At 50.0% G+C, this 14,676-nt stretch overlaps 4 non-coding genes across 4 annotated transcripts; 1 reads left to right on the top strand and 3 right to left on the bottom strand.

Moving 5' to 3' along the window:
• Positions 1-7,460: 7,460 nt before the first annotated feature.
• Positions 7,461-7,532, bottom strand: TRNAQ-CUG (transfer RNA glutamine (anticodon CUG)). The gene has a single exon. It is a non-coding gene; the product is annotated as a tRNA-Gln (tRNA).
• Positions 7,533-9,999: 2,467 nt separating this feature from the next.
• On the bottom strand, positions 10,000-10,071 carry TRNAM-CAU (transfer RNA methionine (anticodon CAU)). Its single transcript has one exon. It is a non-coding gene; the product is annotated as a tRNA-Met (tRNA).
• Positions 10,072-11,551: 1,480 nt separating this feature from the next.
• On the bottom strand, positions 11,552-11,633 carry TRNAS-AGA (transfer RNA serine (anticodon AGA)). Its single transcript has one exon. It is a non-coding gene; the product is annotated as a tRNA-Ser (tRNA).
• Positions 11,634-13,751: 2,118 nt separating this feature from the next.
• TRNAQ-CUG (transfer RNA glutamine (anticodon CUG)) lies at positions 13,752-13,823 on the top strand. Its single transcript has one exon. It is a non-coding gene; the product is annotated as a tRNA-Gln (tRNA).
• The last annotated feature ends 853 nt before the right edge of the window (positions 13,824-14,676 follow it).

The raw sequence follows: 14,676 nt of genomic DNA, 5'->3' as shown, positions 1-14,676 counted from the left end.
AAAGGGTTAGGCAGGTTTCTTTTGAGTGATCTCCATGGGATCTCCATGGCCTTGTCCCTTGATGACTTAACCAGGCCCTCATGCTTCTCCCAAACAGGGAACTGGGCTCAGCTTGGGAAGTGGAGAACCTGTTGGAAAAAAACAAAGCATCACATAGGCAGAAGGGTGATCAAAGAGATACCCGTGTCCTTTCCTGAAGGAGGCCCACACCGAAATTGATCTTTTTGCTTAGCAAAGACATTCCAGAGACCAGAGGTCTGCATGACCTGATTTTGAAGAGAGGCACAGGACAGGGACCCGAATGCTCACGGCTTTTCTTCCTGGGTCAGGGATGGGGTGGCCCATTCCATGCATTTCAGACTACAAAGGGACATGAGATCAGTCTTCCAGAGTACCTGGGAGTCATCATGATGTGGTAGAGTTGGGAAAAGCCCTGAGCTCCAGGCAAACATGAGTCATCTTGCTGTGTACTTCAGTGGACATGATGCCCCATTCTCAGGTGTACCAGGGATACAGAGCCCATAACCTCATTCCTCCCAATGTTCCACTTTCTTTAAGGGTATTCCCACACATTTTAGCACCATTCCAGAAACATCCCACCAGCACAGAAGTGACCTTAATATTAAAATGCAAACCACATGCATGGCGTTGGCCTAGCAGGCAATGAAGTACAAGGGAGCTCACAAGCACATAGCCCAAAATGTGCATGCGTATCTGCTTGCAGATATGGCCTCTGTAGTGCCAAGGGAAGGGCAACTTTCCTTCCCCTCATCTTTAATCAAGGAGCTTGTGTTGGAAAGGAGCTTTCAAGATGACCCACTCTAACCATGTTTCCACCAAACCAGTGTGTTTTCAGCTGAGCCGGGGCTTCAAGCCTGGTCCCAGTCAAGGAATCTCACAGCTGAGCCTGCCATGTTCATGAGTGGTCCACCAAGAGATGACAGTGAGTGTGCCAGCATAGGTTATAGGATGACGTCTGGAGGTGGATGGGAAGTAAATACCAGGGTTAGGAGTGAAGGGTCCCTGTGGGATTTACAGTGAGAGCTGTGATGGACAGACTTTCTCTCCTTCTCCCAGCCCTTTCACCTGGAAGGATTTTATGGCAACTGGCATGAAAGTGAAATGCAGAGCAGGTGACATTCCATGCACACATCCAGCTCAGGTTCTGGGGTAGTTCTCTCCAACACCCCTGCTAGGAGAGAGAAACCCCCTGACATCCCACTTCAGACTGCATGAGCCCCGGTGGCATTTTTCAGATGGACCATGGTCAGGAAGTGTGAATCACAGAAGAGATCTTCATGTGCACACAGAAAGAGGAAGAGGGAACATGCACAGGATGCGATCGGAGAGTCAACAAAGCGCGTGATGATTCAAGAAGATGCTGAGGGAACTTGATTTGTTCAGCCCAGAGGAGAGAAGATGATGTTCAACTGATTACAGCCTTTCTTCACTGTGTGAAGCATGGTTCGTAGAGAAGGCAGAGGCAGACCCTTCCTGGACAAAATCAACTGGACAAGGCACCAAGGATCCTCCACTGTTTTTGCAGTTAGTGCTGCACTGACCTGGAGGATGGTCTGCACACCTGAAAACTGCCTTTCAACACATTTCCTAGGACTGTATAGTTCTTTGCAGCTGCTGCTGTTCTAAATAAAACCCTTTGATTCACATAGACTACATGTATAACTTAATTTAAGCCTGAGAACTTCAGTTTTCTTTGTGAGTGTTTTTGGTGGGTGGGGGTTATTCTTAGGAGACAGGGCTATTGTGGGAAGTCTTCCTGCTCATCAGACAATCTGAATTCACTGTCTAGGAGAAAAGATTGTATGCAGTAAAGGGCCTTTTCATCAACGCCTTGACTCTTAGCATCCTTGTTGATTGAGTTGAATAAATGTTTTCGTGTAGTCTGTATAATGACACCTCAAGGATGCCCACTTCTCTACCTCATTCTCGGCCTGGTTGTGTCATCCCACTTTTAAAATTCACCAGTTCTAGGTTAGATCTGCATGAGCCAAGAGGTCTGAGTGTGCTCCGTGGATCCACGGAGAGCACCAGGACTGATTTTGTGCAGGAAACACCAACTGTTCCACATTTCATTTTCAATAACTATAGATCTTTCTGGGCTGGAAGGAGGAGGGAAAGTCTGTCCCAGCATGGCTTTCACTGCACAACCCAGAGGAAGCCTTCACTCCTAATCCTGGTATTTACTTTCATTCCATCTCCAGACCTCATCCCATAACCCTGGAATCTTCTCAGCAGTGTTGGAACCTTCACTGTCATCTCCTGGTGGTCAATTTATGGGTCTGGGAGGCTCAGCTATGAGACCCCTTGGCTGGTAAGGTGGGGACCAGACCTCATACTGAGGGCACTAAATTGAACAGCATTGAACTGCTGTCTCTCACCAGTTACAGGACTTTATGGAAAGGATGGAGCCAGACTTTCCAGAGAGGAGGATCACAAAAGGTCAAGAGGCAAAAATCACAACTTGCAACAAGGGATATACCAGCTGTCTTTAGGGGAAAATGAGTGATTGGGAGCGCAATGTTGTTCTGGAAGAGCTGTTCAAGAGACAGTGACCTCTCTGACAGGGGCAGTGTTCAGAAGCTGGTGGGAGCCTTCTGAGGAAACTGGAAAGCCTGTTCTGCTTGGAACATGAGATTGGGCCAGACAAATTCCAGAAGTGCCATCCATCCCACATTATTCTGGGGTGTGCTGAGTCTCATGGGACCCCGAGGAGCCACTGAAAAGCAATGGCTTAGAAGGCAGTAGCAGTACGAGGTTGCACAGAAGCACCGGTTGTTTCAGGAATGGTGCTAAAACCTGAGGAAGTGCCTTTGAGGACAGTGACACTTTGGAGCTATGAGCTCTGTTATCCGTGTATGCCTGAGATGATGGCATTATGTACACTGAATTACACAGCTGGGTAACTCATTTTTGTCTGGAGTTCAGGTTTTTTCCCAACTCTACCACATCATGATGACTCCCAGGTGCTTTGGGAGACTGACGCTTTTGTAGTCTGAAATGTATGGAATGGGCCACCCCATCTCTGACCCAGGAAAAAGAGCCAGGAGCATTTGATTCCCTGCCCTGAGCCTCTCCTCAAAAGTAGGTCATGCAGGCCTCTGGGCTCTGGGGTGGAATTTCTGAGCAAAACAAATCAATTTGGGTGTGGGTATTTTTCAGGAAAGAACACAGGTGTCTTTTTGAACATGAAACCAGCCATGGTAGAGCCTGATGAGCATAAGCAAGGTCCTTGTTGCTGTCACTCTTGCCCACAAGGGACTTCCCCCCAGCCCACAATGGCCTTTCCTTGATGTTGAGCTCTGCCACATCCCCAGAGAGGTCTGTCTCCTCTCGTGTATGGGATTGTGCAGTCTTGAGCTTCTGCTTGAAGTTGCCTACAGACTTCTGTGTGTTTAAAATGACCCATGGGGGGAAATGTTTCTCAGGGTTAACCTGAGTGCCTGCACTGGAAGCCCTTGAGAGCTGTCATAAGATGTCCTTCATGGTTGAATTTCACCAAGATTCTTGGGCATGGTCATCATGAAGAGAGCAAAGTGACAAAGGCAAAATATATGATGCAAACCCACTTAAAATCTCTGCACAGCTAGCCTGAGACCTTGGAGTTAATTGGTCTTAAGAAGCTGGGACACAGATGAATCTTCTCAATGTTTGATGCTATGAAGAGAAAAACATTTTGAATGAGTCAAGGACTTAATAACCAGCCCATGGGAGCTGATGAGATAGATATATCTGAGTGTCCTGAAGGAATTAGCAGATGAAGTTGCTAAGCCAATATCCATCAAATTTGAATATCTGTGGCAGACTGGTGAAATTTCCAGTGACTGGAAAAGGGATAACTAACGCCATCTTAAAAAAGTGAAAAAAAAGGAAGACTGAGGGAACTGCAGGCTAGTCAGTCTCACTTCTGTGCCCAGCAAGACCATGGGGCAGATGCTCTTGGAAACTAGGCTAAGGCACATGGAAAACAGAGAGATGATTGTTGATGCCCAGCATCGCTTCCCGAAGGCATTTCATGCCTGATAAACTGAGCGGCCTTGTAGAATGGGGTAGGAACATTGTTAGATAAGGGAAGAGCGACTGATGTCATCTGCCTGGACTTGTGTGAAACCTTTAATACTGTACCACACAACATCCATGTCTCTGAAATAGAGAGAGATGGATTTTACAGGTGAACCACTGATTATAAGAAAAATTGGCTGGATGGTCAACGTCTTGAAGTCAGGATGGAGACCAGTGACAACTGGTGTCCCTCAGATGTTAAATAATATTATTTAACATCTTTGCTGGGGACATGTGCAGTGGGATTGAGTGCACCCTCAGCAAGTTTGCAGATGACATCAGGCTGATGTAATCAAGCTGTGTGGTAGATACTCTAGAAGGAAGGGATGCCATCCAGAGGGACCTTGAGAGGTTAGAGATGTAGGGCATGGGAAGCTCATGAAGTTCAACAAGGCCATGTGCAAGGTCCTGCACCTGCATCAGGGCAATCCCAAACATGGTACAGACTGGGCCATGAGTGGGTTGAGGCAGCCTTATAGAGAAAGACTTGGGAGTATTGGGGTATGAAAAAAAAAGAACACAAATTGCAATGCCTGCTCACAGTCCAGAAAGCCACTATATCCTGGGCTGCATCAGAATGAGTGTGACCAGAAAGTTGGGGGAGATGAGGTGAGGTGAGATGAGGTGAGGTGAGGTGAGGTGTGAGGTGTGAGGTGAGGTGAAAGAGGGAGAGGGAGAGCTCTACTCCACTTTTGTGAGACCCAATCTGGAGAACTGCATTCAGCTTGAGGCCGTCCAGCATAAGAAAGATATTGACCTGCTCGAGTGGGTCCACAGTAGGGCCACAAATATTATCAGGGGCCTGGAGCAGGTCTGCTATGAGTATAGGGTGACAGAGGAGATGAGATGAGAGTAGACCTTATAACAGGACTTAAAGGAGGTCTAAAGCAAAGATGGACCAGACCTTTTATCAAGGAGAGTACTGATAGGATGAGGGGTAGATTTAAGGAAGATTTCTTTCCTGTAAGGGTTATGAGGCACTGGAACAGGTTGTCCAGAGAAGTTGTCAGTGTCCCTCCCTGAAAAGGTTCAAGACCATTTGGGTGGGAATTTGAGCAACCTGATAAAAATATCCTTGCCCGTTGCCAGGGGAGTTAGAACAAGATGATTTTTAAGGACTCATCAAACTCAAATAATACTATGATTCATTCTAAGATTTGAGGTGGTATGCAGTGGGAGCAGAGGTAAGGGCTTAATCACCAGCGAGACCTCAGCAAGCAGCAACTACTATGTGTTTAGATGTTTCATGGGCAAGGAATGTTTGTGGCCCGACGGGGCTCTGGGACACAGCATAAAAGCCTGTGCTGCTCCAGGCTCTACATCCTCCTCTCTTGCCTCCCTTTCATCAAGGAACGAGGTAAGCTTCTGTGCGCTCCTTCTCTCCCTGTGGGCTGGACTGCTCTCATGGTGGCTACTCTGATGGATCCTTGGGCCGCCTCATCTTGACCCTGCAATAGAACTGTTGAAGGGCTGTCACCTCTTCCCCTTTTGATGGGGCTGGCTGGGGAGAGCTGGGAAGAGGGAGGTTCTTTCAAGCACAAGGGGATGAATGGGGCTCAGCTGTAGGGAGGTCTGCTCAGCAGAATGGTGTCTAACAAAATGGTCCTGGGCATCCAGCACCACTTCAATGCAGCAATGATTGTTCTGGAGATGGGGCATGATCGATTTTTCCCCAGGTGTTTTAAACCCACTGTGCTGGATCTTGTACCAAAACTGGTTCAGCATTCCTCTACAGTAAAACTTGAAGGGCATAGTGAGGGCCATGGGAGATCCTAGTCCTTAACATATAGCCCTAAGCCGAGATCTCACACTTGTTGAGTCTGTTAGCAAGACCAGTTGCAGGCTCTTCTTGGACATGAAGCTAGAAATGGAGATTAGTAAAGTGTGTCTGCAGAGACAACTCAGGAAATATGGCTGAATGATGATAAGGTCCGTGTTCTGTGTCTACTTTGTGTTTCAGCTTTGCCTCCCTCACCGAGAGATGTCTTGCTTCAGACCCTGTATCCCACCACCTTGTGGTTCCTCCGGCCCAACCCCACTTGCAAGCAGCTGCAGTGAGCCCTGTGTCGCCCGCTGTGGTGACTCGACGGTGGCCATCGAGGCCGCCCCAGTGGTGGTGACCCTGCCGGGCCCCATCCTCACCTCTTTCCCTCAGAACACAGTGGTGGGATCCTCTCTGTCAGCTGCTGTTGGGAGCTCCCTCAGCACTGGGGGGGTTCCCATCTCTTCTGGGGGCTCCCTTGGTCTGGGGGGGTCAGGGCTGTGCCTGCCTCCCCCCCGCTGCCGTCTGAACTGCTGAACCTGGTGCATCATCCCTTCTGGAACAGGAAGAATGATGGGGACTGCACAGCAGGAGTGTGGCCAGGCCTTGCAGGTGGGCTGAGTGTCCTCATGCCAGCTGGCAGGAGGGACCTGTGCCCACAGCTCCTGGCTGCACGTCAGGCCTCGCCGTACCTCCTCTGGCTCTGCTGTGCTCTGAGCTCCTCGAGAAAGGGCTCATTCTCTTCTGCTTTGCTGAACCTCCTGCTGCTGGGGGAGGGTGCTGGAGTTAGGGACTGCTCTTGCTGGGCTGGGATTGCCAGCAGGGAGAGCAGAATGCGGAAAGGCAAGTGCTTTGTGTGGAGCTTCTTCCTGGGAAATGGGCAGTTCTCCCCCTGAACCCTGCAGATGTGTTTCTTGGTCTCCGTTCTGTGCCACTTCATTTGCTCCTTCTCATTAAAGACTTTGTGCAGCATAGCTGGAGACTCATGGTGGTTTGTCCTCCTCCTCTGTTCCTGTTCTTTCCCATGACAATGACTGTGTCCCCATGCAGGAATAGTGCCAGGGTGGATGGAATACCCTGACTTGACACCAGAACTCCAAAAATAATCAAGTAGGCAAGAGAAAGGCAGGAAAGCCTCAGGAAAATTGATTTCACAAGAAGCAACGAACAGGAGAGGAAATAAACTTAATACCAGAAACAATGGTGGTCAAGATGGGGAAAAGGTTCCCAGCAAGGTTGTAGATTCTCCATCTTAGAAAATGTCCAACAGCCAACCAGACAAGGCCCTCAACAGCCTCCTCTTCTTGACCCTGCTTTGAGCCAGGCTTGGCCTGCATGATCTGCACCTCAGCTCTTGTGTGATTTGCTGAGCCGTTGCTGGATCCCCCATCCAGAAGCAGCCATCAGGAACAAGGGAGCTGAGACGGGGCAGGGCCAGAGCTCGGGAAAGCTGCAGGGGTTTGTTGGGTACAAGGCAGGAGAAGGGGCACTGATGTCAGTCCCAGGGGTGGGAGCACGGGAGAGGAGGGCCAATGGGAATGCATTAAAGCAGTGACCCAACAGCAAGGCTGTGGAGGTGTGTGCATGCTGAGGAAAGCTCTGAGAGAGCTAAAACTTGAGGTCCCACTGAGATTTGAACTCAGATCGCTGGATTCAGAGTCCAGAGTGCTCACCATTACACCATGGGACCTGCTAAACACCTGTTGTCTTTCTCCTGTGGCCATCCTGGTGCAGCCATGCAGTCCTGGGTGAGCCCGGCACTCTCTCCAGCTCCCTGGCCATCACCAAGTACAAGCTCCCTTCCTCCAGGGCCACCACTCACAGGGCTTTTCAAGGGAGTGCCAGAGCTCTTTCCTGACTCTGGCTGGTAACCCATGAGAATCTTGCTTTCTCCTGATTGGACCTGGTTATGAAGTTTCCAACTTAACCTTTTCAACATTGCACCTCACAGAGTGCATTCTTGGACAGCAATGTGTGATTTGATGCTTTCTGGCTGCCAGTAGGCCTTGGCCAGCCAGAGAGCCACCTTCACACAGAGGAAGCCCTCTTACCTTTGCTTCTCCAGGTTGAACAAACACAGTTCCTTCAGCATCTCCCTCAATCATGACTTGCTCCAACATGCTATGATAGCACCATATGCGTTCCCTCTACCTAGTAAATATCCCGACTGTGATCCGTCTGAAAAACACCACCAGTGCTTGTGCAGCCTGTGGTGGGATTGTGTGATGAAGTATCCCTCTGGCCAGCAGTGCTGGTGATACAGAAAAGTTGGCAAAAAGGATCTTTAACCCTCTTTTGAAAGTGTTAAAAAGCTGGCACTTTTATTACAGCTTGCTAGACACAGATGATTGCTCCTCTAATCAAGCGTGCACAAGATTCACACTTCTTGGTATTTATTACGTACTCCTATCGCATATTCATTTGTTTGTACCACTCAGTTAAGGCATAAAAGATAAAGTATTTATATAACCCCACCCTTTGCCAGAAGTCCATCTTTGGTATTTGAGAGTCTTCATCAACAGTCTCTAGTGGTTCCGGCTGTCTTCACAGCTGGTGCCCCCCCGGTGTCGGCTTCTTGATCTGATTCCTTGAACAAACATATTGTCATTTTATGCTGCTACTCAGCAAAAGTCATGTAGCTCTTTCTTCCTTCAGCGGAACATTCCACTTCACCTGCTTGCAAGCCAAAGACAACCTGCTTCGCCTCATCTCCGGCCTCTGTAGAGCTATGGTTTCTCTGCTAGGTTTCTGTTACATTATGCCTAGTCTTGCTACATTAGGCTTCGTCTTGCTACATTATGCCGAGGGCTTTCTAAAAGGTTTTTGATCCTCTTATCATTGGAGAGAAATGCGCTAGAAGCTGCGATGTCCCTGCTGGCCTCTTACTGGTGGGCCTTTAATCCCACCTGTCCATCTCCACACTGGTGCTGGCTGCATTTCCCAGTGAGGAACTGCCAGTTCATAGAAACCTTCTGTTTTGAAGCCCTGCTGATCAAAGCCCTATCCTAATTGGCACCTACAGAATGTACCAGTTTGCCTGAAAGTGGGAATGGTGCATCTCAGAGGCTCTCCAGCTTCAGGAGAAGAGGGCAGGGGAACTCTGTCATGACTATGGAGAGGGAAAAGTTGCTCCCATCTCCACAAAAGGGGAAGAAAAACTATGGAGCCCCAAGGGGAGGTGACAAAATAAACTGGAGCGAGTTCAGTGGAGTGCAGGCTACTGAGTGTCTGAGCCTCATGGAAACCTGAGTGTGGTACCCAGCTGTGGAGAATCTCCAAGTTCTCTGAGCACCTGCTCCTGTTCTCCAACACTCCCTGGGAATCTCTGAATGGTCCAAAGCAGTTCCCACAGGCCTGGAGGTGCCCAGAGGCCTGGCCATGGGGGAAAACTGTGGGAAAGGCCAAGGGGAGTAGCTCAACTGCCTGAACCTGCAGAGGGAAGCTGGGTTGTTTTGGACCTGGACGAAGAAAGCACCGTGATGTTCCCTTTCTCCACTCACATCTGTGCCAGCTGTGCGTGTACTATGCAAGTGTATGTGTGTTTGTGTGCATGTACCTGTGGTGGTTCAACAACAGCCAAACACCCACTCCACTGCTCAGTCCTTCCCCCACACTCAGTGGGGTGCAGGGTAAAGAAAACAGGGTGAGAAATCCCATAGGTCAGGGTAAACATAAGGACAAGGCTTAGCAAAAACTGTTGTTGGAAAGCCAGGCTTCACTTGGGGAGAATTAAACTTCTGCCAAATAAAAAAGGTTCACGTCATGAGAAATGAAAACTCAAGCATAAAACACCTCCCTCTGCCCTGGCCCAGGCTTACCTTCACTTCTTTACACCAGACTCCTTTAACTGCCTGAGCTGTGTGCATCTTCCCTCTGCTCTTTCCCACTCATTTTGTTCCTTCCTCCTCTCTCAGCCTCGCTTTTTTGGCCCTTTTTGGAATATGTTTACTCCCCTTCAGCCTTCCTGATGGGTACTTTGGGAGAGATGTCAGCTGAGAAAGCAAAGGAGAAGGTGTGAGTGGCAGAGAGAGGGGGCTGCGGGTGTGGGACAGCCCTGGGTGTCCAGAGGATAGGAGGGTAGCAATGCAGAGAGTACCTGGTGAACGCTGCAAGGGAGAGGCAGTGTCTGTTGGGGCTGGAGCGAGGCCAAAAGCAAGTAGCAGAGGATGGTTTCGATCCATCGATCTCTGGGTTATGGGCCCAGCACGCTCCCGCTGCGCCACTCTGCTCCGCCCAGCAGCTCTGCAGGCACCTCCCCAGCCCTGCCTGGACCTGCCAGCACCAGCGCTGCTGCTCAGGCCTCCTGCCCTCCTCTTCCCTGCACCCATCACCAGGCTGCCTCAAGCTCTCCCTGCAAACCTCAGTGCCCCCGCACTCGGGCTGGCAAGCGCAAGGGCCTAGTGTTGTCCTTCTCCCCACATATCCTTCCCATAACCCCTCTTGCAGACTTGCTCTTTATCACCCAGCCTGGCTCTGCAGGAAACCTAGAAGTGAGTGTCAGCCCTGTTGCTCTGCAGGAGGGAGAGGAGCTGTTCTGCAGAGAGCTCGTGAGTGCTGCAATCTGCTTGGGAAACCAGCTCCCAGGGTCTCTCTGACTGTGCTCAGGTACAAGGGCCTTGCCCAGCCCATGCTGTGCAGCACTCCTGGCTTGTCCTCCCTCCTGGTGCAGCCCTGCCCTTTCTGCTCTGTGACACTGGAGGGCTGCCCCGTTGACTCTTCAACCCTGCAGGCAGTCAGAGCAACCCCTCCTCTCTGTGCCTGACTTAACCAAAATTGCTTGTGGTAGAGGTGGCTCCTAGTTCCCCCAACACAGGCTCAATCCAGCACTGTTGGATTGTGTCTAGTCTTATATGTTGGCAGGTGTCCCAGAAATGCTCTGTGCAGGCTGAGCTGGTAGAGCCTGCTGGTGAAGATGAGGGATGAGGTGGCCGTGCTTACGCTTGCATGTTTGTGCATGTCTGCTGGATCTCTGTCTCATCCACATGCCGGAGTACGCAGAGCCAGGCAGAGGAGAGAGAGCAAAGACACGAGAGAGAGGGCTGGGTGTGCAGATGTGAGCATGCATAACCAGTCAGAGAGATCTGATTATGCACCAAGGCCATGTTTATCAGCCTAGCTTTTTAAGGCTAATCTCCTAGTCTTTTTATCATCAGTGTTGCGTGTTCTCAGCAGGCAAGAGCCAGTTTAGGTTGGATCTTGAGGTCATATCAAGTCTTAGGATAAAATTCATGGTTTCACATAGTATTTGTTCTTGTTAGCAAACTGTGTTGCACTTAGCACCTTAGCATTAGCATCCCCCACTCCCAGTGGTTTGACTGTGGGGCACAAACCATGGACTAGAAATGGGGGTTTACCACCTTCTTTTTTTTCTCTGGGCTTTCTCCACATCAGCCCCTTAGGGTTTACTTTTTTCTTAGGATGCTTCACCACTCAGGCAGGCTGTCATCACTACGAACAAGGGCCATGTGTGCACAGAAGGACCCCTTTCATGGCTCCTGCTCAGCACTGGCCCTTTCCCTTCCCCCAGCTTGCCTAGCTTGGCAATGGGAACAGGATTTCCCCTTCATCCCAGAGGTTCTGTGGGGAAGGAGGACAGGTGCTGTAAGCAAGGGGTTATGACTGTCTCCCTGGACAGCAGGTCCAGTGTGGAGCTGAGTCCCACAGATGCAGAATGGTCAGTTGCTGGCAGCCCAAAAGGGAACTGCAGCCCGTAGTTGGCAGGATTCGAACCTGCGCGGGGAAACCCCAATGGATTTCTAGTCCATCGCCTTCACCACTCGGCCACAACTACCTGCTCCAGCCCTCTCTACCCTGCTCTTCACATGATCCGTGCAATGACACCCGGCTCCCTGGGGGCTTTAGGGCCAGGCTTCACTTCTAGCCCTGCATTTGGGAGCTCCACTGAACAGGACAGGTGACAGGCTTCCGCAGGCCTCGACAGCTGTCACCACAGGGCCTAGGGCTGCACATCCCAGCACCTTCTCCTCACACAGGCTCCTGGCATATCCTGCCATGGAAGGATGGTTTCACTCTCCAGATGGTATTTGGTCTGCTTCCAGGGAAGAAGGGAAGGCAACGGCGCAGAGACAACCACAGATGGTGGTAGTTGTGGGGGTGGGCTTTTAGACTCCACTTTGCTTCTCTAATTTATCTGAGGAGGTCTTCAAGCCTCCTTTGATCACTAAAGTAGGGATATTCCTGCAGGGAAGATGGTGACCTCCACACAACACCACAATCTTCTGGGAGACATGGGGTGTTGTCAATCCTTGAACAAAGACTCTGACTGTCATGCAGGTAGTGGTGTGTAGAGGTAATGGCTTGTAAGAGTGAGAGAGAGATATAGAAAAAACAAGGTGGAGCCTGGCTGACTACTGAGGAGGGGCAAAGGAAAAATAAGTGGGTGATGTGGTGGGAGACAGGAGAGAGGGTTTTTTGGGAGAATAGATATGTTTAAAGCTTTTTGTCCACACTAGCAAGGGATGCCCAATGCCTAAGCAGGAACAAGAAAGCTAAACAGTGTGCAAAGATGATCATTTTCTTCATGAGCTGAAAGTAAATATAGTTACCTTTTAATTCTGGAACAAGAATACTTGGAAAATGGTTTTAAGGAGTCAGTGTGGAGGTGGTGAGGCAATCGTTGTTGGGGAATTTTTGTTGCACCTCTTGTGGTAAATCAAATATACATTTGCACTTAAATATAGAGATTTAATGAGAAATGATTTGGACATGGTCCTACGTCCGTAAGAGTTCCTACACAGAGTCTGCAAAGATGTAGTGTGAGCTGTGTCCTTTATACACAGTTGCACCAGCATGGATCATGTGTCAGTATGAGGCACCTCAACCTGCCGTTGGGTGCATCACTGGGCTGATCAAAGGGCAAAGCCCACCCCTCTCTCATCCCTGTTACATGTGTAGGAAGGCATAACATCATCAGGATTTGTGCAGCACCCCAGGAGCCCTGAGCATTGCAGGGCTCTGGAGGAGCTCAGTAGCACTAAGCCCTCCCTTCCCACCACATAGTGACCACGTCACACACTGCGCTCAGGAGCAAAGTACAGACCTGGCAACAATCACATCTCCAGGGCAAAGCCACCGTCCCCGGGCATGTGCTTGTCTTAAAATCAGGGCTCTGGGAAAGCTGGCGGTGAAGACCCAGGACAAGCTGTCTCCATCTCCTGTCTTCATTTATTCATCCCGTCTTTATTGGAAAAGAGCATAGTGGGAGACACAAAAAGTTTCTTATACCAGAGTGTAAAAATAATTTTAGTTTCCAGATGCCATTGTGACTGGCGCCTCCCACTCCTAATCCCTGATCCTCCATCTTGTTGGGCAGACGGCCTTAAGCCAGGGGTCACATCCCCCTTTCTCCTTTGAAGGGGTACTGGGCACCAAGAAGAGTCAAGATGACACACGTTTGATTCTAAAAACATTCTCCCAAGGTTCCCTAAAAAGGCTGCCTGTCCTGATGGTGTAGCATGACACCATTCACAAGGTGTTCTGTGAACATGGAGCCATGGGCCTTTTAGGCTTTATGAGTGATGGATGAGGTTACTGGAATTCTGGGTGATAACGAATGTTCAGATGTGAATGTTAATATAAATCTTTAGAGTTAACTTCTCAGTGTCTTCACTGTTATTTGCAAACTTCATCTGAAAGAGAGTCATGGAATAACCAGGTCTTATGAGGAGAAGACAAGGGCTTAGCAGCCTGAGTCTTGTAACAGAGGGCATGCCAGGCTTGTGCAAAGAGCTCTGCCACTTTCTTGGAAGGTCCTGTGAGTTGCAGGTGCCTGGTGGCCCTGGAGGAAGGGAGCTTGTACTTGGTGATGGCCAGGGAGCTGGAGAGAGTGCCAGGCTCACCCAGGACCATATGGCTCCACAAGGCTGGTCACAGGAGAAAGAGAACAGTAGGTCCCATGGTGTAATGGTGAGCACTCTGGACTCTGAATCCAGCGATCTGAGTTCAAATCTCAGTGGGACCTCAAGTTTTTAGCTACCTCAAGGCTTTCCTCAGCATGCACACACCTCAACAGCCTTGCTGTTGGGTCACTTCTTTAATACATTCCCATCGGCCGCAAGGTTTTCCTCAGCATGCCTACTCCTTTTCCCCCTGCCTGCTCAGTCTGCCGCAGTCTCCAGCCCATTTGCTTCCAGAAGTTGATGGCAAATGTTCTTTCCACCTCAGCCCTCGATGCTACTCTGCCCTGGGTGACACTGCAGGGAGAGTACTTTGTTCCTCTCTTATAGGTTCAATGAATAGCAAAGATCTCACAGAGCTCCCCAGCACCTGGGGGCTGCAGCTCAGGCCAGAATGACCCTAACAGACTGACCCTAACAGAAGACCAGACCACTTCTGGGCCCTGAATCCTTACAGCTGGCCCTGAAGACCAGATATACCTCATGCTCCCAAGTCTCCTTAACAGGGGTCCAGCCCCTGCCAGAGGGTTTCCAGCGGCACTGCTCTCTTGGGTAGCTGTACACACGTGGGTTACAGGCAGTAACTAATCTCAAGGATGCTACAGGTCCCACTGGGCTGAGTCCTCTATGTCTGGACATTTGCCTGCTTCCTCCTGGGCCTTTTTTTTCAGGTTCTGGTTTTGTTGATGGACCCAGTGGGGATGCTGTTCTCGCAGAACTTGGAAAGTCTTTCTGGCTGATGGCAGGCCTTGGCAAGCTAGAGAGTGGCTTGGTCATGTGCCTCTGGCCTTGCAGACTACCAGGAGCCCATTTGGGCTGAGATGTGGGTCATGTGAAGGTGTCTGCTGGGAGCCAAAGCTTGGGAGAACTTCCAGGGCTACACTTGGATACCCACAGGGGAGAAGCACAGAGTCATGG

This window comes from Patagioenas fasciata, chromosome 12, assembly GCF_037038585.1.
Source record: "Patagioenas fasciata isolate bPatFas1 chromosome 12, bPatFas1.hap1, whole genome shotgun sequence".
NCBI classification, from domain to species: Eukaryota; Metazoa; Chordata; class Aves; order Columbiformes; family Columbidae; genus Patagioenas; species Patagioenas fasciata.
This window is presented reverse-complemented; position numbering and strand designations above follow the sequence as displayed.